This window comes from Mustelus asterias, chromosome 5 (genome assembly GCF_964213995.1).
Source record: "Mustelus asterias chromosome 5, sMusAst1.hap1.1, whole genome shotgun sequence".
In the NCBI taxonomy this organism is placed as follows: domain Eukaryota; kingdom Metazoa; phylum Chordata; class Chondrichthyes; order Carcharhiniformes; family Triakidae; genus Mustelus; species Mustelus asterias.
In genome coordinates this window covers 25,063,199-25,090,544 of record NC_135805.1, presented here as the reverse complement: position 1 = coordinate 25,090,544, position 27,346 = coordinate 25,063,199, and the positions used below count along the sequence as shown (strand labels likewise).

Here is a 27,346-nt window from a genome sequence, read left to right as displayed (position 1 = left end):
TTTGGGATATCCTAAGTTTGTGAAAGGCACCATATAAAATTGGAAGCTATTTCAAAAAATGTTGCTTTCAAAACCGACGATCCCATTTGTTCTATATTGGGGCTTTATATCACTTTTTTAAAAACAAAATTCGAAAATAAACACATTTATACAAAACAAATTTGTCAAAATATTGAACTGAGTGCCTCATCATGTTAAACCCTAGAGGGGGCTATGACTCTTGGATTGTAATATTTGCCACGTTACAGCCAGAAGCTTTGTGCTTCTATTGCACGCATGATTATCATCAACATAAGGATCCTGAAGACAATGTGCAGGAATTTCTATTTACCCCATCAGTCTTTGTAGCCGTAAACCACACAGAACAACAGATTTGCTTCAGAGCATCTTAAAAGGGCAAGAGCAAATCAAAACTGTTTCTTATGTGTTGGCAGCTGTAAGTGGGCTATACACAAACAACGCTATAGTTAAGAAAGCCCACCAATGCCTCTACTTTCTCAGAAAGCTAAGGAAATTTAGCACGTCCACTACAACTCTCTCCAATTTTTACAGATGCACCATAGAAAGCTGTATCACAGCTTGGTACGACACCTGCTCTGACCAAGACCGCAAGAAACTACAAGCAGTTGTGAATGTAGCCCAGTCCATCACGCAAACCAGCCTCCCACCCATTGACTCCGTCTACACTTCCCGCTGCCTGGGAAAAGCAGCCAGCATAATCAAAAACCTCACGCACCCCGGACATACACTCTTCCACCTTCATCCGTTGGGAAAACGATACAAAAGTCTGAGGTCACGTACCAACCGACTCAAGAACAGCTTCTTCCCTGCTGCCATCAGACTTTTGAATGGTCCTGTCCCACCTTAAGTTGATCTTTCTCTTCACCTTACCTATAACCGTAACACCACATTCTGCACCCTCTCCTTCTGGAAGGCTGGAAATTTGGGCAAAGAAATGGCAGATGGAGTTCAATCCAGATAAATGCGAAGTGATGCATTTTGGTAGAACTAATGTCGGGGGGAGCTATACGATAAATGGCAGAACCATAAAGGGTGTAGATACGCAGAGGGATCTGGGTGTGCAAGTCCACAGATCCTTGAAGGTGACGTCACAGGTGGAGAAGGTAGTGAATATGGCATACTTGCCTTTATAGGACGGGGCATAGAGTATAAAAGTTGGGGTCTGATGTTGCAGTTGTATAGAACGTTGGTTCGGCCGCATTTGGAATACTGCGCCCAGTTCTGGTCGCCACACTACCGGAAGGACGTGGAGGCTTTAGAGAGAGTGCAGAGGAGGTTTACCAGGATGTTGCCTGGTATGGAAGAGCTTAGTTATGAGGAGAGATTGGGTAAACTGGGGTTGTTCTCACTGGAAAGACGGAGGATGAGGGGTGACCTAATAGAGGTGTATAAAATTATGAAAGGCATAGATAGGGTGAACGGTGGGAAGCTTTTTCCCAGATCGGTGGTGACGTTCACGAGGGGTCATAGGTTCAAGGTGAGGGGGGGGGGGAGGTTTAACACGGATATCAGAAGGACATATTTTACACAGAGGGTGGTGGGGGCCTGGAATGTGCTGCCAGGCAAGGTGGTGGAGGCGGACACACTGGGAACGTTTAAGACTTATCCAGATAGCCATATGAACGGAATGGGAATGGAGGGATACAAAAGAATGGTCTAGTTTGGACCAGGGAGCGGCGCGGGCTTGGAGGGCTGAAGGGCCTGTTCCTGTGCTGTATTGTTCTTTGTTGTTGTTCTTTGTTCTTTCCTTCTCCCCTATGTACTCTATGAACGGTATGCTTTGCCTGTATGGCCCGCAAGAAACAATACTTTTCACTGTATACTAATACATGTGACAATAGTAAATCAAATCAAAAAACGGTCTGAATGTGGCCAAAACAGGACCACCATCTTTCCTTCATGTTAATGATTGTGCCATTCACACAAGAAATGTTGTACCAATTTAGAGTGTTGTTCGCACATTTTCTCTTGAAATCTGAATTCCGACACGCTTCATTCACCACCTTCCTATGAATAAGTTCAATATGAGTGTCATCTCTTTTGCAAATCCCCATATACTAAGAACAGACATTGCATATGACTTCACCCCTGATAAAACCCAGCAGAAATAATATGGAAATTATTTCCTATCTCTGTAGCTCAAAAACATAAGAAGAATCTAGAGAATTCTACATCCGAATACAAAAGACGAAAGGTTAAGAAAAGGCCACCGAACCTTTACCCTCGAACCAACCCTACCTCACATCCAACAGCATTTGGTCACCCGTAGACCAGACAAAACTTCAGCCCTATTTCACTGATTAACATTTTTCCAAATCGCCGATTTATTTAGCTAGCATAATGCTGCCCCCTCACACGCACTGTAATATTTGAGAACAGCTTGACTTATTGGGATGCCAAACTTTATGTTTATTCATTGTGAAATCATCCCCTTAATAATATTCTGACTGGTTTCTGACAGGTACAAGTTAAAAGCAAGGGCGGGATTCTCCGATCTCATCCATGCCCGCTCCGATGCGAGTGAGAACGGGGAATTTGGCGTTCCAGCCAAAACACCATTCACTTATGGCGGCACCAGGAGAATCCCAGCCCTGAACAAGAATCATAGAATCCTACAGTGCAGAAGGAGGCCAATCGGCCCATCGAGTCTGCACCGACCACAATCCCACCCAGAGCCCAACCCCATGCATTTACCCTGCTAGTCCCCTTGACACCAAGGGGCAATTTAGCATAGCCAGTCAACCTATCCCACACATCTTTGGAGTGTGGGAGGAAATCCACGCAGACACGGGGAGAATGTGCAAACTCCACACAGACAGTGATCCAAGCTGGGAATTGAACCCGGGTCCCTGGCGCTGTGAGGCAGCAGTGCTAACCACTGTGCCGTCTGGAGGTTTTCGGCCCAAACTCGTTCCTCTACCAACACTGTTGTACACAGCGAGAAATCGGTTGTTTCTCTCTCTGCTATATTTCCCAACCCTGAAATAGAAGTGGTAGCTTGGGTCATAGGATGACACTCTTACCTCCGAGTCAGACAGTTGTGGATATAACCTGCAGCCTAGGACCTGGGGAAGTCGTGCTTCAGATGAAACATCACACTCAATGGCCTTTTCAAACTGATGTTACAAATCCTAACAGTGCCGTGGGTGTACCTACACCACGTGGACTGCTGCAGGTCAGGATGGGGGAACATCCTCACCTCGTCGGTGGCAATTAGGGACGTGCAATAAATACTGGCCTAGCCAGCGAATCAACATCCATTCTTTTCATTGTTATCAAAGGGATCCTTCTGTCCACTGTGGCCAAACGAGCCACCTAATATGGCGGTTTGCAAGAGCATGCTGGGATAATTGGACAAGCACTGAAGCAGTCTCAAAAGAAATTGGACAGAGATAAGCAGACTGCAGCTCAGACAACTGAATACACAGGATATGGGCCATCTCTAGGACAAAGAGGAGTTTCTGGTCAAACTGGGTTGTTTACCAGACACAAGGGTGCCTTAACCCCTTATCTGGGAGGGAGGTGTGACCCCCTTCGTGCCTCCAGCACCTACAGGCATGGCCGTTGGGTACACACTCAGAGATCAGTGTGACAGCAGCTGATTGGACTTTATCGATCAGGGTGATCAAGCCCTGATTGATTGATTGACAATGGCCAAAAAGGGCGCAAAACCAACGAGGATAAAGGGAGCTGCACAACAGAAGAATCTCTCTCTCTCTCCCAAACGAACGAACCACAACAAAGGTGACCATCGCCAGCAATGACCAGCACGAGGAGAGCCACCACACCAAATAAGGAAGGAAGACCAGAGCCAGAGTGTCTGACCAGACCAAAGGATCAGACTGCACTGAGGGCTACAGAGACCAATACGCGGATGAAGGCCAATATCTACCTGGGTACTTGCCAGTCTCGCTAAAGTTAAGTCACGGTCTAGTATTGGACTTGAACTTTAGTATTCTGTTAAATAACTTAGTATTGATTGGGTGGGTGATTAATAATTGTGTGTGTGAATCAATATTATTGTACTAACAAGAAGTCTACTCAATTCTTTGTCCACCGTATAAGGGTTAAAACAGACTGTGCGGCAGGCATAGCAACACCACAAAAAAATCCTGCCACATCTGCCTTTAAAAACCATTCATAACATCGCAATCGCTTTGGGACATCATTCAGAAAGAGTTATAAGGAATGCAGTCAGCGAGTTAGCTGTTATGACATTATGGCTGCAGCATACTGTTCGGACGCAGAGGTTAATCCCCTTTTGAGAAGCCACACCGAATCCCCCAAAAAGAATTACCTCGCTTCATAATCTGTTCAAAGTATTTGGGAAGGTGTGAACTGTTCTTCGTTAACGCTTAGAGGTTCATTAACACACTCGCTTTAAGTGAATAATTAACGAGTTATTTATTTAACCAACCGGGAACTTTAACTAAACAAGTAACATGTCGATTAAAATAAGGTTCTAACAAATACAAGGACCATTCATTACCAAAATAATAATAATTTAGTAACTCTCAAAAGATGTACAAACAGGTTTTGTGGCTTTGGAAAGACTTTTTGAGTTCTGGCGATTCCACTGTCTGTAAGCTCTTTCTGATTTGGTACCCTTTTGTTAGGTAGAGAGTTCTCTTCAGAGATTTTTTTTAGCTGGCAGGGAGCTGCTTTTCCTTCTCTGGGTGTTGAGAGGTGGCAGCCCTTTCAGTTGAACTCCAGGCAGGCGGTTGAGTGCCTCATTATAATTCTGATGACCTATCAATTTTCGTACACCAGGATTGGTCTGATGTTGTCAACAATAGCAAATTCAAATTTGATAGGTTCCTGATAGCTGAGTGTCTTCTTTAAACTGATAGGCTATCAAAATGCAAAAGCCTGCAAAGCCTGTTACCAAGGCAACCCTGATGCTTGCTCCTTGTTACCAATGTTGTAATCTGTGTACCCTGAAGGCATCTGCAATTTAAACATCAAAATCGGCTTTTGAAGGGGCCACACTTCACAAACTCAACTTCACAACAATACCAATGGAGGCCTCAAACGAGGTAAATATAATCCACCGGAGAACCATGAAGGAAGTTGGGAAATTTTCCTGGGTTTTCTCCCTCTGCAACCGTAATCTAGGCAGAAACCCCAATGCATAAACTGGGCTCCCTGCTCACACACAATCCCCTCCCCCCACCACTCCCCCATTCCTTATGAAAAGCTGACAACATTTTACAGTTTCTTAAACAAGAACCCGACAAGAGGAGAACATTCCGCGATCCCATCAAACTGATCTCTACTTTTGCTTCCAGTGTTTATCAGAATGTGAAGGTTTTGCTGCCTGATCGCGGCACAGTTTAAATGCTTTGAGTGAATAATACTCGGCAAATGGTTAAACGCCACCTCTGGCGCTGGGGTTTGGGTAAGATGAGATTGCCTACCTCAAGAAGTGCTCCCCGCACTGTCCATCCTGCAAAAGAAATGAGTAAAAATACAAATTAGAAACCACATAGCCGCAAGGATTTTAGATAAAGCATGGCGCCATTAAGCGTTATCCTCGCTCTTGCTTTTTTTTAGTAAGAAGTCTCACAACATCAGCTTAAAGTCCAACAGGCTTATTTGGAATCACGAGCTTTCTGAGCGCTGCTCCTTCATCAGGTGCCAGCTCCAACACCGGCATCGCCACATCATTGCTTTATTTATCATATGGAGTTGCTGGTGTTGGACTGGGGTGGGCACAGTAGAACATAGAACATAGAACATAGAAAGTCACAGCACAAACAGGCCCTTCGGCCCACAAGTTGCGCCGATCACATCCCCACCTCTAGGCCTATCTATAGCCCTCAATCCCATTAAATCCCATGTACTCATCCAGAAGTCTCTTAAAAGACCCCAACGAGTTTGCCTCCACCACCACCGACGTCAGCCGATTCCACTCACCCACCACCCTCTGAGTGAAAAACTTACCCCTGACATCCCCCCTGTACCTACCCCCCAGCACCTTAAACCTGTGTCCTCTCGTAGCAACCATTTCAGCCCTTGGAAATAGCCTCTGAGAGTCCACCCTATCCAGACCCCTCAACATCTTGTAAACCTCTATCAGGTCACCTCTCATCCTTCGTCTCTCCAGGGAGAAGAGACCAAGCTCCCTCAACCTATCCTCATAAGGCATGCCCCCCAATCCAGGCAACATCCTTGTAAATCTCCTCTGCACCCTTTCAATGGCTTCAACATCTTTCCTGTAATGAGGTGACCAGAACTGCGCGCAGTACTCCAAGTGGGGTCTAACCAGGGTCCTATAAAGCTGCAGCATTATCTCCCGACTCCTAAACTCAATCCCTCGATTAATGAAGGCTAGTACGCCATACGCCTTCTTGACCGCATCCTCCACCTGCGAGGCCGATTTAAGAGTCCTATGGACCCGGACCCCAAGGTCCTTCTGATCCTCTACACTGCTAAGAATGGTACCCTTCATTTTATACTGCTGCTCCATCCCATTGGATCTGCCAAAATGGATCACTACACACTTATCCGGGTTGAAGTCCATCTGCCACTTCTCCGCCCAGTCTTGCATTCTATCTATGTCTCGCTGCAACTTCTGACATCCCTCCAAACTATCCACAACACCACCTACCTTGGTGTCGTCAGCAAACTTACCAACCCATCCCTCCACTTCCTCATCCAGGTCATTTATGAAAATGACAAACAGCAAGGGTCCCAGAACAGATCCCTGGGGCACTCCACTGGTCACTGACCTCCATGCAGAGAAAGACCCCTCCACAGCCACTCTCTGCCTTCTGCAGGCAAGCCAGTTCTGGATCCACAAGGCAACAGCCCCTTGGATCCCATGCCCTCTCACTTTCTCAAGAAGCCTTGCATGGGGGACCTTATCGAACGCTTTGCTGAAGTCCATATAGACCACATCCACCGCTCTTCCTTCGTCAATGTGCTTGGTCACATTTTCAAAGAACTCAACCAGGCTCGTAAGGCACGACCTGCCCCTGACAAAGCCGTGCTGACTACTTTTGATCATACTAAACTTCTCTAGATGATCATAAATCCTGTCTCTCAGGATCCTCTCCATCAACTTACCAACCACTGAGGTTAGACTCACCGGTCGGTAATTTCCCGGGCTGTCCCTGTTCCCTTTCTTGAATATAGGGACCACATCCGCAATCCTCCAATCCTCCGGAACCTCTCCCGTCTCCATCGACGATGCAAAGATCATCGCCAAAGGCTCCGCAATCTCCTCCCTCGCCTCCCACAGTAACCTGGGGTACATCCCATCCGGTCCCGGCGACTTACCAACCTTGATGCCATTCAATAGTTCCAACACATCCTCTTTCTTTATGTCCACATGCTCGATCCTTTCTGTCCTCCGCAATCCAGCAGTACAACCACCCAGATCCCTTTCCACCGTGAATACCGAGGTAAAGTATTCATTAAGCACCTCCGCCATTTCTAACGGTTCCGCACAAACTTTTCCCCCTTCACCTTTTAAGGGTCCTATGCCTTCACATCTCATCCTTTTACTCTTGACATATTTGTAGAAAGCCTTGGGATTCTCCTTAATCTTACCCGCCAAGGTCTTCTCATGACCCCTTCTCGCTCTCCTAATTTCCTTCTTAAGCTCCTTCCTACATCGCGTATACTCCTCTAAATCCTTAACACCTCCTAGCTCTCTGAACCTTCTGTACGCCTCTCTTTTCTTATTTACCAGGTTCATCACAACCTTCGTGCACCACGGTTCCCGTACCCTACCAACACCCCCCTGTCTCATCGGAACGTTGTCATGCAGAGCTCCAGACAAACATTCCTTGAAAATCCTCCACTTTCCTTCGGTACTTTTCCCCAAGAATGCCTCCTTCCAATTTACCCGTCTAATTTCCTCCCTGATGACACTGTATTTCCCTTTACTCCAGAGAAACACTTTCCTAGCCTGCCTGACCCTATCTCTTTCCAATGCTATCGTGAAGGAGATAGAATTATGATCGCTATCCCCAAGATGTTCACCCACCGAGAGATCCTCCACCTGTCCAGGTTCATTAGCCAGCACCAGATCAAGAACAGCCTCTCCTCTAGTAGGCTTATCCACATACTGTGTCAGGAAACTCTCCTGGACACACCTAACAAACTCCTCTCCATCCAAACCCCTAGCCCTAGGGATATTCCAATCTATGTTTGGGAAATTAGTAAGGAGTCTCACAACAGCAGTAAGGAAACAGTAAGGAGTCTCACAACAGCAGGAAACAGTAAGGAGTCTCACAACAGCAGGTTAAAGTCCAACAGGTTGATGTGGAATCATGAACTTTCGGAGCGGTGCTCCTTTGCAGAATCATTGAATCATTGAATCCTACAGTGCAAAAGGAGGCCATTCGGCCCATCGAGTCTGCACCAACCACAATCCCACCCAGGCCATATTCCCGTAACCCCACATATTTGCCCTGCTAATCCCCCTGACACTAGGGTCAATTTAGCATGGCCAATCAATCTAACCCGCACATCTTTGGACTGTGGGAGGAAACTGGAGCACCCGGAGGAAACCCACGCAGACACGGGGAGAATGTGCAAAGCAACTTCTCAGTTCTTCCGCCCACCTCCAAATGCCAAACAATTAGCCAGGCTGGGTTTCAAATTTAAACAGGAACACAGTGCCAGGGTGGCACAGTGGTTAGGGGGTGGCACAGTGGCACAATGGTTAGCACTTCTGCCTCCTAGCGCCAGGGATCGGGGTTCAATTCCGGCCTCGGGTGACTGTGTGGAGTTTACACATTCTCCCCGCGTCTGCATGGGTTTGTTCCAGGTGCTCCGGTTTCCTCCCACACTCCAAGGATGTGCGGGTTAGGTTGATTGGCCATGATAAATTAGAACATAGAACATAGAACATTACAGCGCAGTACAGGCCCTTCGGCCCTCGATGTTGCGCCGACCAGTGAAACCAATCTAAAGCCCCTCTAATCTACACTATTCCAATATCATCCATATGTTTATCCAAATTGGCCCTTAGTGTCAGCGGGATTAGGAGGGTAAACGTGGGGTTATGGAGACAGGATCTGGTGGGATTGTTGTCGGTGCAGGCTCGATGGGCCGAATTGCCTCCTTCTGCATTACAGGATTCTGTGATTCTATGAACAGGAGCAGGCCATTTCAGCCCATCGAGCCTGCTCCGCTATTCAATGAGTTCATGGTTGATGGGACACTTCAGTGCCTTTGACCCGCACTATCCCCATAACCATTTACATTAGAAATTAGGGGAAATCTATCGATCTCTACTTGAAATATATTCAATGACTGAGCTTCCACAACCCACCGCGGTAGAGAATTCGCTACCCTCTGAGTAAAATAATTTCTCCCCATCTCAGTCCAAGTGGCTTCCCACTTATTTTGAAATTGTGCCCCATGGTTCTAGACTCCCCACCCAGGGAAACATCTTACCTACATCTACTCCCCACCCATTACTTAAAGTATTTGGTAGGTTTCAATGAAATCACTTCTCGTCCTTTGAGACTCTAGTGAATGCAGGCCCAGTCTGCCCAATCTCTCGCCATAAGGCAGATTGGCAATCTGAGTTTAGAATTTTGATGGTATGGCGGTTACCAGCTGCAACCCAATACCCCCTGAAAGCAACACACAGCCAATAGACTCAACTTGTTCTGTCAGCTGTAAGTTGCTCTCCAGTCAATGAAAGTAATGTCACAGACATGAGCCATCAGCAGGCAATCTATGAACATCAATGAAAAGCTGAACTGAGAAGTCAGCAACTGCCAAGTCATTGGGAAAAAATGCAATTGGTGCAAAGGTCCCAGGGTGAGGCGACCTTCTTAAGGATACAGATATATATATATATATATATATATGTATATTTTATATGTATATATTTTTTATTCATTTATGGGATGTGGGCAACACTGGCTTAGCATTTATTGCCCATCCTTAATTGCCCTCCATTTCAGAGAACATTTGAGTGTCATCCACATTGCTGTGGCTCTGGAGTCACATGTAGGCCAGGTAAGGACGGCAGATTCCCTTCCCTAAAGGACCTTAGTGAACCAGATAGATTTTTCCGACAATGGTTTCATGGTCATCATTAGACTTTTAGGGGACAATACTCCCACCCCGCCGCACTAATTCTTTAGAGCATTGGGCCGGGAGAATCGCGTGTGGGCCGATTCGTGGAATTGCCGCCGCGCGTGCATCTCCGAGCGCCGGATATCCTGGAGTGAAGGGGCAAACGGGGCCCCCCAGGGGGTCGGGCGGCGGGGAGGTGATGCCCCCTGGGCATGGGCACCTTGGCAGTACTAGCCTGTGCCCCCTGGCTGCCCAAGGGGCAAAGTGCCCATGCCCAGGGGACCCCTCGACACTGCCCACTGGTTTTCAGGCAGTGCCAAGGGAGCGGGGCCTACTGGGGTGGGGACTAGGGAACGATCCATGGAGGGTGAGGGGGTCCGCCTGCCACTCTGCATGGGGACCGGTCAGGATTGGAGGGAGGCTAGCAATTGGGGTGGGCTGGGAGAGGGTGGTCAGCCTGGGGGGGGGGGTTTGCCTCCTGGTGGTGGGGAGTTTCTGCGGGGTGGGGGGGGGGGGGGGTGGGATCGTCACTGCTGGCAAGGGGGAGGCTGGCGATTGGTCGGGGCTGGCCCGGGCATGTTCAAGGGGGCTGCGATCGGGGCGTAGGGAGGGCTGGAGGGGCACCATTTCAGGGGTCCCAGGCTGGCCACTGATCAGCAAACAGCAGGCTGATAGACAGGGGGTCACTGCACATGCGCAGAGGCCTGGAACTGTCAAACTCTGGCATGAATAGGCCCCCCCGAGCTTTTATATTCCCCCCGACATTCACGATTTTGACCTCTGCATTGCACAGAGTATGGGAGATTCGAGTCTGAACTCCTACTGAATAAACAATCATGATTTACACCATTTTGTCCGCGAACCTTTTTGGGAGAATCGCCCCCTTAATTCCAGATTTTTATTGAATTCAAATATCACCAGCTGCCGTGGTGGGATTTGAACCTGGCTCTCCAGAGCATTGCCCTGGGTCTCTGGATTACTAATCCAGTGACAATACCACTATGCCGCTGCCTCCCCGTACATACATGTACATTACTGACATATCAGCCAGTGGATTGCGCCTAAACCAAAGGTATGGGTAGAAGTCCCACTCCACAGACTTGAGCTCAAAGTCAAGGCTGGCACCACATTTCAGTACGGAGGGAGTGCCGCACTGCCGGAGATAACTGGCAGCTTTTGGATGGGATGTCAAACCAAGGTCTTCACCAGTGCATGTAAAAGCTCCCACGGTAGTATTCATAGAAGAGCAGGGGCCTTCTCTCTAACCCAATATTTGTCCCTCAGTCAGCTTACCTGAAGCAAATGGTCTGGTCACTGTCCCAAGGCTATTTATGGGACTCTGCTGTGTGTAAATCAGCTGTCGTGCTTCTTAACATCACAACGATGACTACACTTTAAAAGGATTTCAATAGTTGTAAACACTTTGAGACATTCTGAGGTTATGAAAAGCACTGCATAAATACAAGTCTTTCTTATCTTCTTGCTTTGATTTTCCCAAAGTGACGAACTTTGAAAATCTGGCCATGTCTGTAGTAAGAAAAAAAGTAAGGCCTTGGTAGAGTTCAAACACTTACTCAGATGTACAAGGAGAACAAGTGGATGTATTCGATCATATGGGGAGATTGGTGGTCATGCAGGCCGGCTGCACAAAAGCAGGTGAGGTGATGGCCTAGTGGTATTACCGCTAGACTATTAATCCAGAAACTCAGCTAATGTTCTGGGGACCCGGGTTCGAATCCCGCCACTGCAGATGGTGGGAATTTGAATTCAATTTAAAAAATCTAGAATCAAGAATCTACTGATGACCAGGAAACCATTGTCGATTGTCAGGAAAACCCAGCTGGTTCACTAATGTCCTGGAGGGAAGGAAATCTGCCATTCTTATCTGGTCTGACCTGCATGTGATTCCAGAGCAATGTGGTTGGTTCTCAACTGCCTTCTGAAATGGCCGAGCAAGATATTCAGTTCAAGGGCAATTAGGGATGGGCAATAAATTCTGGCCAGCCCTCTTGTCCCACGAATTAAAAAAAGCAACCCTTCTCCGTAAGCACAGCAGAACAAAGAAGGCCAGCAATTGTAGACACTCAATGAAACAACATACAAACGTCTCCAAATACACTTAAACGTGTGAACTGTTTATTTTCATTGCTAATTTTCTCCCAACTTTGTGAGGTCGGGGGATTGTTTCCACACACACACACCAGTACACCAACTGAGATTGTGCAATCATAGGTTACAGGAGGAGGCCATTTGGCCCATCCTTGACAGAGCTGAACCAAGGTATCAGCTAACTCAGCAGTCAGTCCCCCATATTCAAATATGGCTTGGATCGTCACTGGACCAACTCAAACAAAATAAACAAGAGCGGCATGACGTGGATTCTTTGACCAACATCCTGGGGGTAACATGCCATATAACTGCCAGTGGGAGAGCGCCTACTGCATGAGGGTTGGTGTCCGGCTTATTTTTAAGTTTAAAATTTGGAACAAAATCAAAGTCAAGAGAAAGCGATTATCTGGAGAACCTTATTAAACGGGCGGGCATGGGGGCTGCAGCTGATATTGCGTCTGACTTTTTAAACCAACTTGTTAAAAGGTTTCCAAGGACAACAGTAACTATGATTACCAGTGCACCACAGAACATAAACACACTTTGGAGTTTAAGCAGGCTTTGCCAAGTCAGCCATTCTGTTGAGACTTGGGACTTGTTGAAAGTGGAAAGCGTGACCCGGTGCAGGTTCCTTTAGTGCTCTCCGTCTCTCACAATCGCACATCATTGCTGCCGGGAGTGACACATGTGATCTGCTGGACTGTACCATACTGCAAATACTGATGCACAACATACTATTCAAGTTGTGGGGTTTCTTTTTGCCCTTTATCATCAAGGTTGTTTCTGAAACACCTTTTCATCTTCGCCTCTGACTCTGACACCATCATGACATGGCCAGCACGGTGGCACAGTGGTCAGCGTTGCTGCCTCATGGTGCCAGGGACCCCGGGTTCAATTCCAGCCTTGGGTCACTGTCTGTGTGGAGTTTGCACATTCTCCCCGTGTCTGCGTGGGTTTCCCCCGGGTGCTCCGGTTTCCCCCCATAATCCAAAGATGTGCGGGTTAGGTTGATTAGCCATGCTAAATTGCCCCTTAGTGTCAGGGGGATTAGCAGCATAAATATGTGACATTACGGGGATAGGACCTGGGGGGGATTGTTGTTGGTGCAGGCTCGATGGGCCAAATGGCTTCCTTCTGCACTGTAGATTCTATGATTCTATGAAAACATTGTTCATGTCTACAAAAAGCTGCATGGATTTCTCAAATCCAACTGTGTTCTGCACTGATTATATGATAGGAATCATATTATCCTTTTCCCCAGGGTGGAAGTGTCAATTACAAGGGCACAGGTTCAAAGTGAGAGGGGAAAAGTTTAAGGGAGATGTGTGAGGAAAGTGGAGAATGGTTGGGTGCCTGGAACACGCTGCCAGAGGAGGTGGTGGAAGCAGGCACATTAGCAACATTTAAGAGGCATCTGGATGGGTACATGAATAGGGACGGAACAGAGGGATATAGACCGAGTAAGGGCAGATGGTTTTTAAAAATTTATTTAGGGCAACATGATCGGCACAGGCTTGGAGGGCCGAAAGGCCTGTTCCTGTGCTGTACTGTTCTTTCCTCTTTGTTCTTTGAATCCATTCATCATCTCCGGTACTTCACCACATGATTACTTATAGCTGAGTCTTGACAGAATAACTCAGGAGTGTAATCACAGAATCCCCACAGTGCAGAAGGAGGCCATTTGGCCCATTGAGCCTGCACTGACAACAATTCTACCCAGGCCCTATCCCTGTAACTCCATGTATTTACCCTCTGACATTAAGGGACAATTTAGCATAGCCAGTCAACCTAACCAGCACGTCTTTTGGAGTGTGGAGAGAAACCCGGAGGAAACCCACACAGGCACGGGGAGAATGTGCAAACCCCACACAGACAGTCACCCGAGGCCAGAATTGAACCCGGGTCCCTGGCGCTGTGAGGCAGCAGTGCTAACCACTGTGCCACCGTGCTGTCCCAAACATGAGGTACTCGCGCGTAATTCAATGCCACAAAGTTGGGCCAATTTTAAACACACTGCAGCGTCGGGGAGGCCGTCAAGACCGATTGTTCAGGAAAGCGAGGCCAGGCCAGAAGCAGGAAAATTATATCACACCTTCCTTTGTGTAGGAATCGTGAAGAGACCGAGAATGGACAGTCTAGTCTACAATATAATGGATAGATTTTTGTTCAGTAAAGGGGGGTCGAGGGTTATGGGGAAAGGGCAGGAAAGCGGATGTGAGGAATGTCGTCGGATCAGCCATGATCCTATAGCATGGTGAAGCAGGCTCGAGGGGCTGAATGGCCTACTCCTGTTTCTCAGGGTCTTATAAAAGGCTCGAGTGCCCATTCCAATGCTAGCAAAAGACAAATTGCATGCAAATACAGCAGGGTGAAGGGGAGGGGCGGTTATGTAAACTTCTATTAGGTGGGTCCAACTATTGTATGTTCCTGTGCAGAGAACATCTGTGAAGCAAATCAGTAGATCAGTTCAGAATGGGAACTGTTGCTGTTTGGCTGCACTAATGTGTCTGATAATTACCTTTCTGTTTCTTCATGTGAGATTGCTGCTATTACCTTTTTCTCACTGTTAACAATTTCCAAAGGGAATTGGCGCAGCTTTCTCGTAATCTGTCACTGCAGAGGCAACAAAAGACCCCCACCATTAACCAATATCACCATTGACCCATTTGCTGCCAGGGATCTCTCAAGCAAGACTAACTCCAGGATTACGTTCAACAGCAGTCTGCATCACTTCACCGCATCAAAACACAATGAAAGGACCTTTTGTTTTCACATCTTCGTACAAATTAACTGCTCTGCTTCAGCCAGAAACCTTAATTTTCTTCCCAATCTTCCCGATAGTCATGGCGACATGTTGTTTAGAAATTAACAATAAAATCTCAAATGTAACACAGTCAATCCACAATGTGTGTGTCCATTCGGACAGCTTAGCTTGAAAATGAAACTAGCTTGTAAAATATACTAAAATCATCCCCAACTCATCCCTTTTAGGCCTTGCCCCTTCCAATCTTTGTAACCTTCCCTGCCACATGACCCTCCCAGATTTCTGTGTTCCAATTCTGGCCTCACATAATATGATTTTCATTGCTCCATCTAGGGTGGCACGGTGGCACAGTGGTTAGCACTGCTGCCTCACAGCACCAGGGACCCGGGTTCAATTCCGGCCTTGGGTCACTGTCTGTGTGGAGTCTGCATGTTCTCCCCTGTCTGTGTGGATTTCCTGTGGGTGCTCCGGCCTCCTCCCACAGTCCAAAACACGTGCTGGTGAGGTGCATTGGTCATGCTGACTTCTCCCTCAGTGTATCCGAACAGGCGCCGGAGTGTGGCGACTAGGGGATTTCCACAGTAACTTCATTGCAGTTAATGTTAGCCTACTTGTGACACTAATAAATAAACTTTAAACAGTGGCAACCAGACCTTCAGTGGCCTAGACCCTAAGCTCCAGAAATCCATCCCTAAATTTCTCTCTTTATCCAACTTTCTCTCTTCCTTTAAACCTACCACCTTGACCAACCTTTTGTCCTGATAGCCTCCTTATATGCATCAGTGTCAAAATTTGTTTAGTAACAAATGTAAAGTGCTGCTGGATGTCTATTTACATTCATCGTACTATATAATTGCCAGTTCCGGTGCCACATCCCATTCTCTGACCTACACGGCATTCCTCAGGACAACAGAACTTGCAGCTCCAAACCAGCCTCCCATCCATTGACACTTCCCACTGCCTCGGAAAAGCAACCAGCATAATCAAGAACCCCACACATCCCAGACATACCCCTCTCCTACCTTCTTCCATCGGGAATAAGATACAAAACTCTGAGATCATGTACCAAGTGACTCAGGAACAGCTTCTTCCCCGCTGCTGTCAGACTTTTGAATGGACCTACCTCGCATTAAGTTGATCTTTGTCTACACCCTAGCTGCGACTGCAACACTACATTCTGCACCCTCTCTATTTCTCCCCATGTACTCGATGAACGGTATGCTTTGTCTGTACAGCGCGCAAGAAATAATACTTTTCACTGTATCCCAATACATGTGACAATAATAAATCAAATCAGCTACACTCATTCCTCTCTCTCTCCAGGCACCTCCGGACATCCCCGTCTGAACAGTCAGCACTCACTCCCCCTCGACCTTTTGCTCTCTTTTATAACGATGCCTCACAGTCACACTTCCACAAATTCCACACTTCTTTCCTCTCCACTCCTATCTCTCAGTCTTGGGTGAGCTGAATCATAGAATCTACAGTGCAGAAGGAGGCCATTCAGTCCATCGAGACTGCACCAGCAAGACTCGCACCCAGATCCTATCCCCATAATCCCACATATTTACCCTCCTAGTCCCTCTGACACTAAGGGAGAATTTAGCACGGCCAATTCACCTAATTTCAGCACGTCTTTCAGAATGTGGGAGGAAACCCACGCAGACACGGGGAGAACGTGCAGACTCCACACACAGACAGTGACCCAAGCCGGGAATCGAACCCGGGTCCCTGGCGCTGTGAGGCAGCAGTGCTGACCACTGTGCCACCCACTCCACCTGCGGGCGCTATGCTGGGGACCCCCATTTCCTTCCAGTGGGATCCCAATGCCCATCACCCGTGCAGCTGCAGCAGCTGTTCTCATGCCATGGTGAAGAGTGGTAGCAGGGAAGTGCACCAGAAAGTGAGCAAAGTGCTAGACAGTGACATGCCTGCCAAGGCGTCGGCAATCACCTGTCAAACAGCGATCACACACGCTCTGAGAGAAGAAACACTTTCAACAGCAATCTCAAAATGACCATGCCTGGAGCTCTTCAGTGCAATTGATCAAAGCCTTCCCAGCTTGTCAGTTTCAGTGAAGAAGTATGTTCCGTTACTTACTCACCTCGGTGACCCTGGCAAGTTGGGAAACAGGTGCTATGCTGTTAAATCTGGAATTGCAGTTTGGAATAGTTCATAAGTCGCTTTCTTACGTGACAGATCCGAATTGAACTGAATTGATTTGATTTATTATTGTCACATGTATTGGGATACAGTATTGTTTCTTGCGCACTATACAGACAGAGCATACCGTTCATAGAGTACATAGGGGAGAAGGAAAGGAGAGGTGCAGAATACAGTGTTGCAGTTACCGATAGGGTGAAGAGAAAGATCAGCTTAATGTGTGATAGGACCATTCAAAGGTCTGACAGCAGCAGGGAAGAAATTGTTCTTGAGTCGGTTGGTACGTGATCTCAGACTTCCGCCTCTTTTTCCCGACGAAAGAAAGTGGAAGAGAGAATGTCCGGGGTGCATGGGGTCCTTAATTATGCTGGCTGCTTTTCCGAGGCAGCGGGAAGTGTAGACAGAGTCAATGGATGGTAGGCTGGTTTGCGTGATGGACTGGGCTACGTTCACAACCCTTTGTAGTATCTTGCGGTCTTGATCAGAGCAGGAGCCATGCCAAGCTGTGATACAACCAGAAAGAATGCTTTCTATGATGCATCTGTGGAAATTGGTAAGAGTTGTAGCGGACATGCCAAATTTTCTTCGCCTCCTGTGAAAGTAGAGGCGTTGGTAGGCTTTCGATAGCGTCAGCGTGGAGGGACCAGGACAGATTATTGGTGGACTGAACACTTAGAAACTTGAAGCTCTTGACCATCTCCATTTCATCACCTTTGATGTAGACAGGGGCATGTCCTCCACCACGCTTCCTGAAGCCGATGACAATCTCCTTCGTTTTGTTGGCATTGAGGGAGAGATTATTGTCATCGCACCAGTTCACCAGAATCCCTATCTCTTTCCTGTACTCAGTCTCGTCATTGTTTGAGATCCAACTCACTACGGTGGTGTCATCAGCAAATGTAAAAATTGAGTTAGAGCGGAATTTGGCCACGCACTCATAAGAAGTATCATAAGGGGCTGAGGACACAGCCTGGCGGGGCACCAGTGTTGAGGATAATCGTGGAGGAGGTGTCGGTGCCTATCTTTACTGATTACGGTCTGTGGAATAGGAAGTCTAGGATCCAGCCGCAGAGGGAGGAGCCGAGCCCTAGGCCACGGAGTTTGACGATGAGTTTTTGTTGGGATAATGGTGTTGAATCAGAGGAGAGTTCCCTCACCTTCGGTCCCACATTATCGAAACCCTGACGGAGGCGGGATGGTGTTGGGATCCTGATCCGTCGTCAATATCAAGAGTTTGGCCCACTTACATCCCCTTTCCTGTAAAAAATCTTCCGATGCTGCTAAGTTACTTGCTATAGGGTACGTGAGGTTGAGTCTGCAGCCACAGTTATAATTATGGAACCTCAGCGTATAAAATAAAGTTCAGTTCTTGGAATGAGATGCAAGATACATTTGTCTTAACAAAAAAAAAATCCACCTGGCCTCCTTTCATGGTTCGAGCTCATTAAGGCAGTAAATAACTGAGTCACTGAGAGCACAAACTCTAGGTTTGATCTCCAGTCTGTGTAGAATTGCTTTGAAGGCTCCCGCATGAAGAATGGCCACAGGGCAAAGGCTATGCTGCAAATAGTTACTGTTTTACAAGAGCCGCAAAAAGGGGAGGGGGGAAAAATGATAGAAGAGGAGGATAAATGCTGCACATTTTTAAAACACTCCACATAAATTATACTCCACATTTTAAAAATGTTGAATTAATGTGGGCAAGCGTAGGGTCATCCATTTCAAATCCAATACAACAAATTGGATTTTTAAAAACTGACAATGGAGTAGAAACTGTAGAGGGGCAGGAAGGTCGGTGAGTTCAGGTGCATTAAACTAGTGGAGAGGCAGAAAAGGACTTTTGGAATGTTGGCCTTTATCACAAAGGGACTGAAATTAAGAAGTGAGGAAGTTATACTCTCTAGCGATATGTATGCATACACTTTCCAAATGCTGTGTTATGAAATAGTTGATAATGGACTCTAGCAACTTCCCTGCTACTGACGTTAGACTCACTGGTCTATAGTTCCCTGTTTTCTCTCTACCTCCCTTTTTGAATAGCTGGCTTATATTAGCTACCCTCTAATCTGTAGGAAACATTCCAGAGCCCAAAGAATTTTGGAAAAAAGCCACCAATGGATCTACTATTTCCAGGGCCACTTCCTTAAGCACCTGGGATGAAGATGATCAGGACCTGGAGATTTATCCATCTTCAATCACATCAATTGCCCCAAAACTATTTCTCTACAAATACTGGTTTCCTCACTAAAAATTGTGTTTCTCAGAACTTCCAGTATATTATTCACTCTTCCTTTGTACAAATTTAGTTCCCCAGCCATCGCTTTGTTCCCCGTTATGAATTCCTCCTTTTCTGACTGTAAGGGGCCTACATTCATTTTTGTCAATCTCTTTCTCCTTACATAGCTTTGGAAACTTTTACAGTCAGTTTTTATGTTCCCCGCTCTCTTACTCTATTTTCCCCTTCTTAATCGGTCCCTTGGCCCACCTTCGCTGAATTTTAAACTACTCCCAATCCTCAAGTCTATTGCTTTTTCTTGCCAATTTATATGCTTCTTCTTTGAATCTAATACTTTCTCTAATTTCCCTTGTAAACTGTGGTTTGGCCACAATTTCCTTTCCACTTTTGCGCCAAATAGGAATAAACAATTTTTGAAGTTAACCCATTGGTGCCTTGAATGCCTGCCATTGCCTTCCTTTCAGTAATGTTACCCAGTCCATCAAAGTCAACTCATGCCTCATACCATCATAGTTACCTTTATTGAGATTCAGGACCCTGGTCTCAGAATCAACTACCTCACTATCCACCTTGATAAAGAATTCCATCATACTATGGTCACTCATTTCCAAGGGTTTTCTCACAACTAAACTGCCAACCAGTACCTTCTCATTGTACATTACCCAGTCCCTTGTCCCTCTCCATTTAGATAATAATTTGCGTTTGTATTTTTCCTTCCAAAATGGAGAACCTCACCCTTATCTATGTTAAACTTAATTTGCCAGATTTTGCCCCATTCACTTAATCTATTCATATCCATTAGTAAATTTCTTTTTTCATTATCTCAACGTACTATCCCACTTATTTTAGTGCCATCTGCAAATTTGGCGATGGTGCCTACTATCCCTGCATCCAAGTCATTAATATAGATTTTAAATAGTTGGGACCCAAGGACCGAGCCCTGTGGCACCCCACTAGTTGCATCTTGCTAACCTGAGAAAGACCCTTTTATCTTGACTCTCTGCTGTTGATTAGCCAATCCTTTATCCAAGCTAATAAATTACCCCTAATCCCATGTGAACCAACCTTGTGCATTAACCTTTGGTGTGGCACCTTATCAAATGCCTTCAAGTCCAGATATACTACATCTACAGGGTCACCATTATCCACCTTGCTTGTTACATCTTCGAAGAACTCAAGCAAATTAGTCAAAAGTTATTTACCCTTCATAAAACCATGCTGACTCTGATGGATTGCATTTTGACTTTCGAAATGTCCTGTTATTACTTCCTTTATAATGGATTCTAACAATTTCCCAACTACAGATGTTAAACTAATTGACCTATAATTTCCTACATTTTACCTCCCTTCTTTTTTGAATAAGGATGCTACATTATGATGAAAGTAAGGAGGCAAGGATAGAGGGAAAGTTGGCAGATTGGATAGGTAACTGGCTATCTGATCGAAGACAGAGTGTGGTGGTCGATGGAAAATTTTCAGACTGGAGGCAGGTTGCTAGCGGAGTGCCAAAGGGATCAGTGCTTGGTCCTCTGCTCTTTGTGATCTTTATTAATGACTTAGAGGAGGGGGCTGAAGGGTGGATCAGTAAATTTGCTGATGACACCAAGATTGGTGGAGTAGTGGATGAGGTGGAGGGCTGTTGTAGGCTGCAAATAGACATAGATAGGATGCAACGCTGGGCTGAAAAATGGCAAATGGAGTTTAACCCTGATAAATGTGAGGTGATTCATTTTGGTAGGACTAATTTAAATGTGGATTACAGGGTCAAAGGTAGGGTTCTGAAGACTGTGGAGGAACAGAGAGATCTTGGGGTCCATATCCACAGATCTCTGAAGGTTGCCACTCAAGTGGATAGAGCTGTGAAGAAGGCCTATAGTGTGTTAGCTTTTATTAACAGGGGGTTGGAATTTAAGAGCCGTGGGGTTATGCTGCAACTGTACAGGACCTTGGTGAGACCACATTTGGAATATTGTGCGCAGTTCTGGTCACCTCACTATAAGAAGGATGTGGAAGCGCTGGAAAGAGTGCAGAGGAGATTTACCAGGATGCTGCCTGGTTTGGAGGGTAGGTCTTATGAGGAAAGGTTGAGGGAGCTAGGGCTGTTCTCTCTGGAGCGGAGGAGGCTGAGGGGAGACTTAATAGAGGTTTATAAAATGATGAAGGGGATAGATAGAGTGAATGTTCAAATACTATTTCCTCGGGTGGATGGAGCTATTACAAGGGGGCATAACTATAGGGTTCATGGTGGGAGATATAGGAAGGATATCAGAGGTAGGTTCTTTATGCAGAGTGTGGTTGGGGTGTGGAATGGACTGCCTGCAGTGATAGTGGAGTCAGACACTTTAGGAACATTTAAGCGGTTATTGGATAGGCACATGGAGCACACCAGGATGATAGGGAGTGGGATAGCTTGATCTTGGTTTCAGATAAAGCTCGGCACAACATCGTGGGCCGAAGGGCCTGTTCTGTGCTGTACTGTTCTATGTTCTATTAGCATTTTTCCAATCTACCGGAACCTTTCCCGCATCCAGGGAATTTTGGAATATTGTAACCAATGGATCCACCATCTCCACTGCCATTTTTTTAAGACCTGGGATGTAGGCCACCAGGCCCTAGGGATTTGCCTGTCTTCAATCCCAATAGTTTGCTCAGTACTTTTTCCCTAATGATGATGATAGTTCTAAGTTCCTCCCTTTCTATAACCTCGGCATGTTCTGTTACGATTGGGATAATACCTGTGTCCTTCACCAAGAAAACTCAGGGCAACATATTAATTTAGTGTCTCAGCCATTTCTACATTCCCCACTATTAACTCCCCAGCCTCATCTTTCAAGGGATCATTATTCACTTTAGCTTCTCGGTACCAGGGTTAAGTTGTGGGAGCAGTTGCTTAAGCTTGACTCATACTCCTTTCAGTTCAGTAGGTTAAGGGATGTTCTAATGATTCCGTAGGGTAGATACGGAGAAGCTGCTGGTAAGCAAAACTAAAAGAAGAGGACACAATCTTCAAACTGGAATTGAGCCATTTAAGAGTGCCATCAGACTTTTGAATGGACCTACCTCCAACTAAGTTGATCTTTCTCTACACCCTAGCTATGGTGCGGCACGGTAGCACAGTGGTTAGCACTTAGCACTGCTGCTTCACAGCTCCAGGGTCCCGGGTTTGATTCCCGGCTCGGGTCACTGTCTGTGTGGAGTTTGCACATTCTCCTCGTGTCTGCGTGGGTTTCCTCCGGGTGCTCCGGTTTCCTCCCACTGTCCAAAGATGTGCGGGTTAGGTTGATTGGCCAGGTTAAAAATTGCCCCTTAGAGTCCTGAGATGCGTAGGTTAGAGGGATTAGCGGGTAAATATGTGGGGGTAGGGCCTGGGTGGGATTGTGGTCGGTGCAGACTCGATGGGCCGAATGGCCTCCTTCTGCACTGAAGGGTTTCTATGATCTATGATTTCTATGACTGTAACACTACTCTGCACTCTCTCCTTTCTTTCTCTATGAACAGTATGCTTTGTATGTATAGTGCACAAGAAACAATACCCGAGTCCCCAGAGCATTAGCTGAGTTTCTGGATTAATAGTCCAGCGATAATACCACTAGACCATCGCCTCCCCCTTGATGATATAGTGAGGGTGAAACAGTTTCCACTGGTGACAGGCAGGGCTGATAATTTGAGGACACAGATTCACAATAATTGGTCAAAACAAAACAACAGGGTGGTGAGGAGATTTTTTAAATCTGTCAAGTTTTTAAGATTTGTATTGCGCTGCCCAAAAGAGTGACAGAAGCCAATACATCCAGTAACTTTCAACTATATTGGATATATATTTATCATGATAAAATTGGCAGGGGCTGCATGGGAAGAGCAGGAGTGGCTCCAATTGGATAGCTCTTCCAAAAAGCTAGCACAGGTCTGCAGGGCCGATGGGCCATCTTCTGTGCTACGCGAATCTCTGATTCGGTCTGACGATCGAGGTGGGACAAATTATCAAGGCAAAAGATGTCCTATTTTAACCAGCCATTCAGTTCTTGGCTGTGATGGGGAGTTTTCCACATATTATTATGGATGGACCAAGTTAACAGAAATCACAGAATCAGAGAAGCGCTACAGAGCAGAAGGAGGCCATTTGGCCCATTGAGTCTGCACTGACTCTATGAAAGAGCATCTTACCCAGGCCAATCCCTTATCACCGTAACCCACGCGCATTTACCATGGCTAATCCAGCTAACCTGAACATCACAGTGGCACAGTGATTAGCACTGCTGCTTCACAGCGCCAGGGACCCGGGTTCGATTCCCAGCTTGGGTCACTGTCTATGCGGAGTCTGCATGTTCTCCCCGTGTCTGCATGGGATTCCTCCGGGTGCTCCAGTTTCCTCCCACAGTCTGAAAGATGTGCTGGTTAGGTGCATTGGCCACACTAAATTCTCCCTCAGTGTACCCGAACAGGTGCCGGAGTGTGGTGACTAGGGGATTTTCACAGTCACTTCACTGCAGTGTTAATGTTGGCCTACTTGTGACACTAATAAAGGATCTTTGAGCTTTAATCTTTAGACACTAATGGGCAATGTGGCATGTCCAAATCACCCAACCCAAGCATCTTCGAACACTAAGGGCAATTTAGCATGGCCAATCCACCTAAGCTGCACATTTTGGACTGTGGGAGGAAACTGGACACGGGAAGAACTCCACACAGACGGTTACCCAAGGCCGGAATCAAACCCGGGTCCCTGACGCAATGAGGCAGCAGTGCGAACCACTGTGCCACCATGACGCCCATTCCATCTTCGGTTTTACAACGTCAAGACTGATTGGTACACTTCAAATCCAAAACAGTTGAGTCTGGCAGAATTTCAGTTTGCTTTAAGCAATTGGGAGGCAAATTAAGTGGGCAGATATTCTGTTTGAGTATTTTGGATTGCTGCCTCAATATAAATGAGGGATGCCGGCGAGAGCATTAGTGAACGTCCTTAACTGTCCAAATGAATGTGACTGCACGAATCTAACATGGCATTTAACACACCGAAATATGTTATATTCCAAAGAAAATTCAGCTGCCAAAGATGTTGACCTTTGAAGCCTCGTCAAATCCCGGCAAAAATGTGAGTTGACTTATCTGCCGGGTACAAAACCAAACCGCCAGTGTAGGGTGTGGGTGGTCGCCATCTTTGTCATGCGGCATGTGGGGACTATTTGTGTGGGTGTGTCTTAACCTCCCACGATATCTTCGCCTGCATCGCCCACTTGATCTCTTACACCCAGTCGTTTAAGGTTTTTTAAAGTTTATTTTATTAGTGTCACAAGTAGGCTTCAGCAATGATGTTACTGTGAAAATCCCCTAGTTGCCCCACTCTGGCACCTGTTCGGGTACACTGAGGGAGAATTTAGCACCCTAACCAGCATGTCTTTCGGACTGTGAGAGAAAACCGGAGCACCTGGAGGAAACCCACGCAGACACGGGGACAACGTGCAGACTCCGCACAGACAGCGCTCCAAGTCAGAAATCAAACCCAGGTCCCTGACGCTGTGAGGCAGCAGTGCTAACCTTTGTTCCACAGTGCTACTGCTAAGTAAAACACCCATTTGTGGGATGAAAAATGAGACTGACTACTGATGTGAGTGTGGCGACAAGGGAGAAGTGTACGCAAAAGCAAAACCTTTGCAGCCGATAAAGTGGGGTCGTCTTATATGGCGAGTTGATCTATACACTACACCGTGATCTACAGTAGAACACACACACACGCACGTTCATGCAACTATAGGCCAGACTTAAAACAGAACGAGGCAACAGGAAATAGCAGCATCTTTCACAAAGATGGTCACTGCGTATCTAACAGCGCTTCACTCGTTTGCTGAAGGCGCCTGAAGAATTTCGATGTAATCCTGATTGCAGTCAAATCTCTTAGGTTGGTGGAGCTCACCGCGGCTTGTTCGCATATTCTGACTCATTAAGAAAAGTCCTGTCTGAGTGTGAGGTACAAAAATGTAATCATAAAAAAACAAGCTCTATTTTAGACATTAATAAAAAGTTGACGAAAGTCTACCAGTATGATGTGTACAGGACCCACGCACTGAGTAACAAAATGGTGCGCGGGGTTGAGAGACAAGCTCCACAGCAAGTTTCTTTGTGAAACGAGTGTTGATGCTATCAGTCTGAAAAGGCCACAGTCAGAACTCAGTAAATGAGAGCCTTGTTTTAAATAAAAACAACACAATAGAAGTATATACTTCTTTCTAGCATTAATGTAGGTTCCTACATTACAACAGTGACTACACTTCAAAAGTGCTTTATTAGCTGTAAAGCATGTTGAGACATGCGGAATTTGTGAATGAACCTAAATGCAAGTCTTTTGCTCAAATGCATATCGATTTTAAGAAAACATGACTCTCGTCTGCACTGAAAGTCAGGGTCATGGAATCATAAAGCAATACAGCACAGAAACAGGCTCTTCGGCCCAACTGGTCCATGCCGACCCTGGTGCCCTCCCAGCTAGTCCCAAATGCCCATGTTTGAACCTGCCTCAACCACTTATTCCGGCAGCTCATTCCATTCCATATACGCGGCTCGGTGGCACAGTGGTTAACACTGCTGCCTCACAGTGCCAGGGACCCGGGTTTCATTCCCGACTGGGTCACTGAGAAGAGTCTGCACGTTTTTCCTCGTGCCTGCGTGGGTTTCCTCCGGATGCTCCATTTTTCTCCCACAGTCTGAAAGACGTGCTGGTTGGGTGCATTGGCCATGCTAGATTCTCCCTCAGTGTACCCGAACAGGCACCTGAGTGTGGTGACTAGGCGATTTTCACAGTAACTTCATCGCAGTGTTAACCTAAGCCTGCTTGTGACTAATAAATAAACTTTACCCTATGCGTGAAGAAGTTGCCCCTCAGGTCCCTTTTAAATCTTTCCCCTCTCACCTTAAACCTATTCCCTCTGGTTTTCAATTCCCTTTCCCTGGGAAAAAGACTATGTGCGTTCACCATATCTCTGCCCCTTATGATTTTATACACCTGAATATGGTCACCCCTCATTCCCCAAGACATAAAGCTCTAGCCTGGCCAACCGCTCCCTGTAACTCAGGTCCCACTAGTCCTGGCAACATCCTCCTAAATCTTCTTCGCACTCTTTCCAGTTTATCAATGTCTTTCCTATAACAAGGTGACCAAAACTGTACACAAGGCTCCAATTGTGGCCTCACCAATGACTTATACAACTGTAACATAATGTCACAACGCCTATACTCAGTGCCCTGACTGATGAAGGCCAGTGTGCTAAATGCCTTCTTCACCACCCTGTCTGGTAGTGAGGGAGTTTTAAGGGTTCATTTCTACCAACAGCCTTGTTTTTCTTTCTCTAATTTAGCAATTCGCTCAAAATTACTCCTTAAATGAAAGGGTGTCAAGTTTTATTCTGGCCTTAAAACAGATATACAAACTCTCTGAGAGCAGATGCTAATTATCTAGCTAACTGGTTTTCAGAAGCTTGTATCAGTTGTTTTACAGGAAGTATAAAAACAGACCTTCCTCAGTGCTGCCTCATTTGCACTGAGTGCTGTTTTGATGCATAGAGGGTAAAGCGAGAGTTCGGTGACGAAGCGGCACTTATCTTTTACACCTTTTTCCCGCCTCTAGAAGCTGGTTATTATTTCAATACAGGGGAAGAAGCTGATTGGTGAGTAACTGGTAAGTTATTCTACTTGTTCGAATTGTGATAATAGTTTTTAACGTTACGACATGGCAGGTCAGCGTGGCCAGATGGAATGCACATCTTGCGCTATGTGGGAAGTCACAGACTCGGACACCATGTGTCCGAGATGAACACATCTGCAGGAAGTGTCACCGGCCACAGCAACGTGAGCTCCAGGTTTCGGAACTCAAGTGCGGGGACGGGGAGGGGATGAGCAGCAGGTTTAAACCAGCTTGTCAGGAGGATGGGAATCTGAGGTGAGCTCAAATTGGATGGAAGTAATGGTGTTACAGAGAGTAGAAAAGTAGCAAGTGACGCTAGAAGGCAGGCAAA

The 27,346-nt window shown here is 46.4% G+C and overlaps 1 long non-coding RNA gene across 2 annotated transcripts in view; it reads right to left on the bottom strand.

Annotated features, from left to right (window-relative positions):
• The window catches only part of LOC144493418 (uncharacterized), a 583,821-nt gene that overhangs the window by 480,231 nt on the left and 76,244 nt on the right, over positions 1–27,346 (bottom strand). For both annotated transcript variants that reach the window (XR_013497740.1, XR_013497741.1), the window contains exon 2: positions 5,439–5,467. This is a non-coding gene — a long non-coding RNA (uncharacterized LOC144493418). The remainder of the gene's footprint in view (positions 1–5,438; positions 5,468–27,346) is intronic.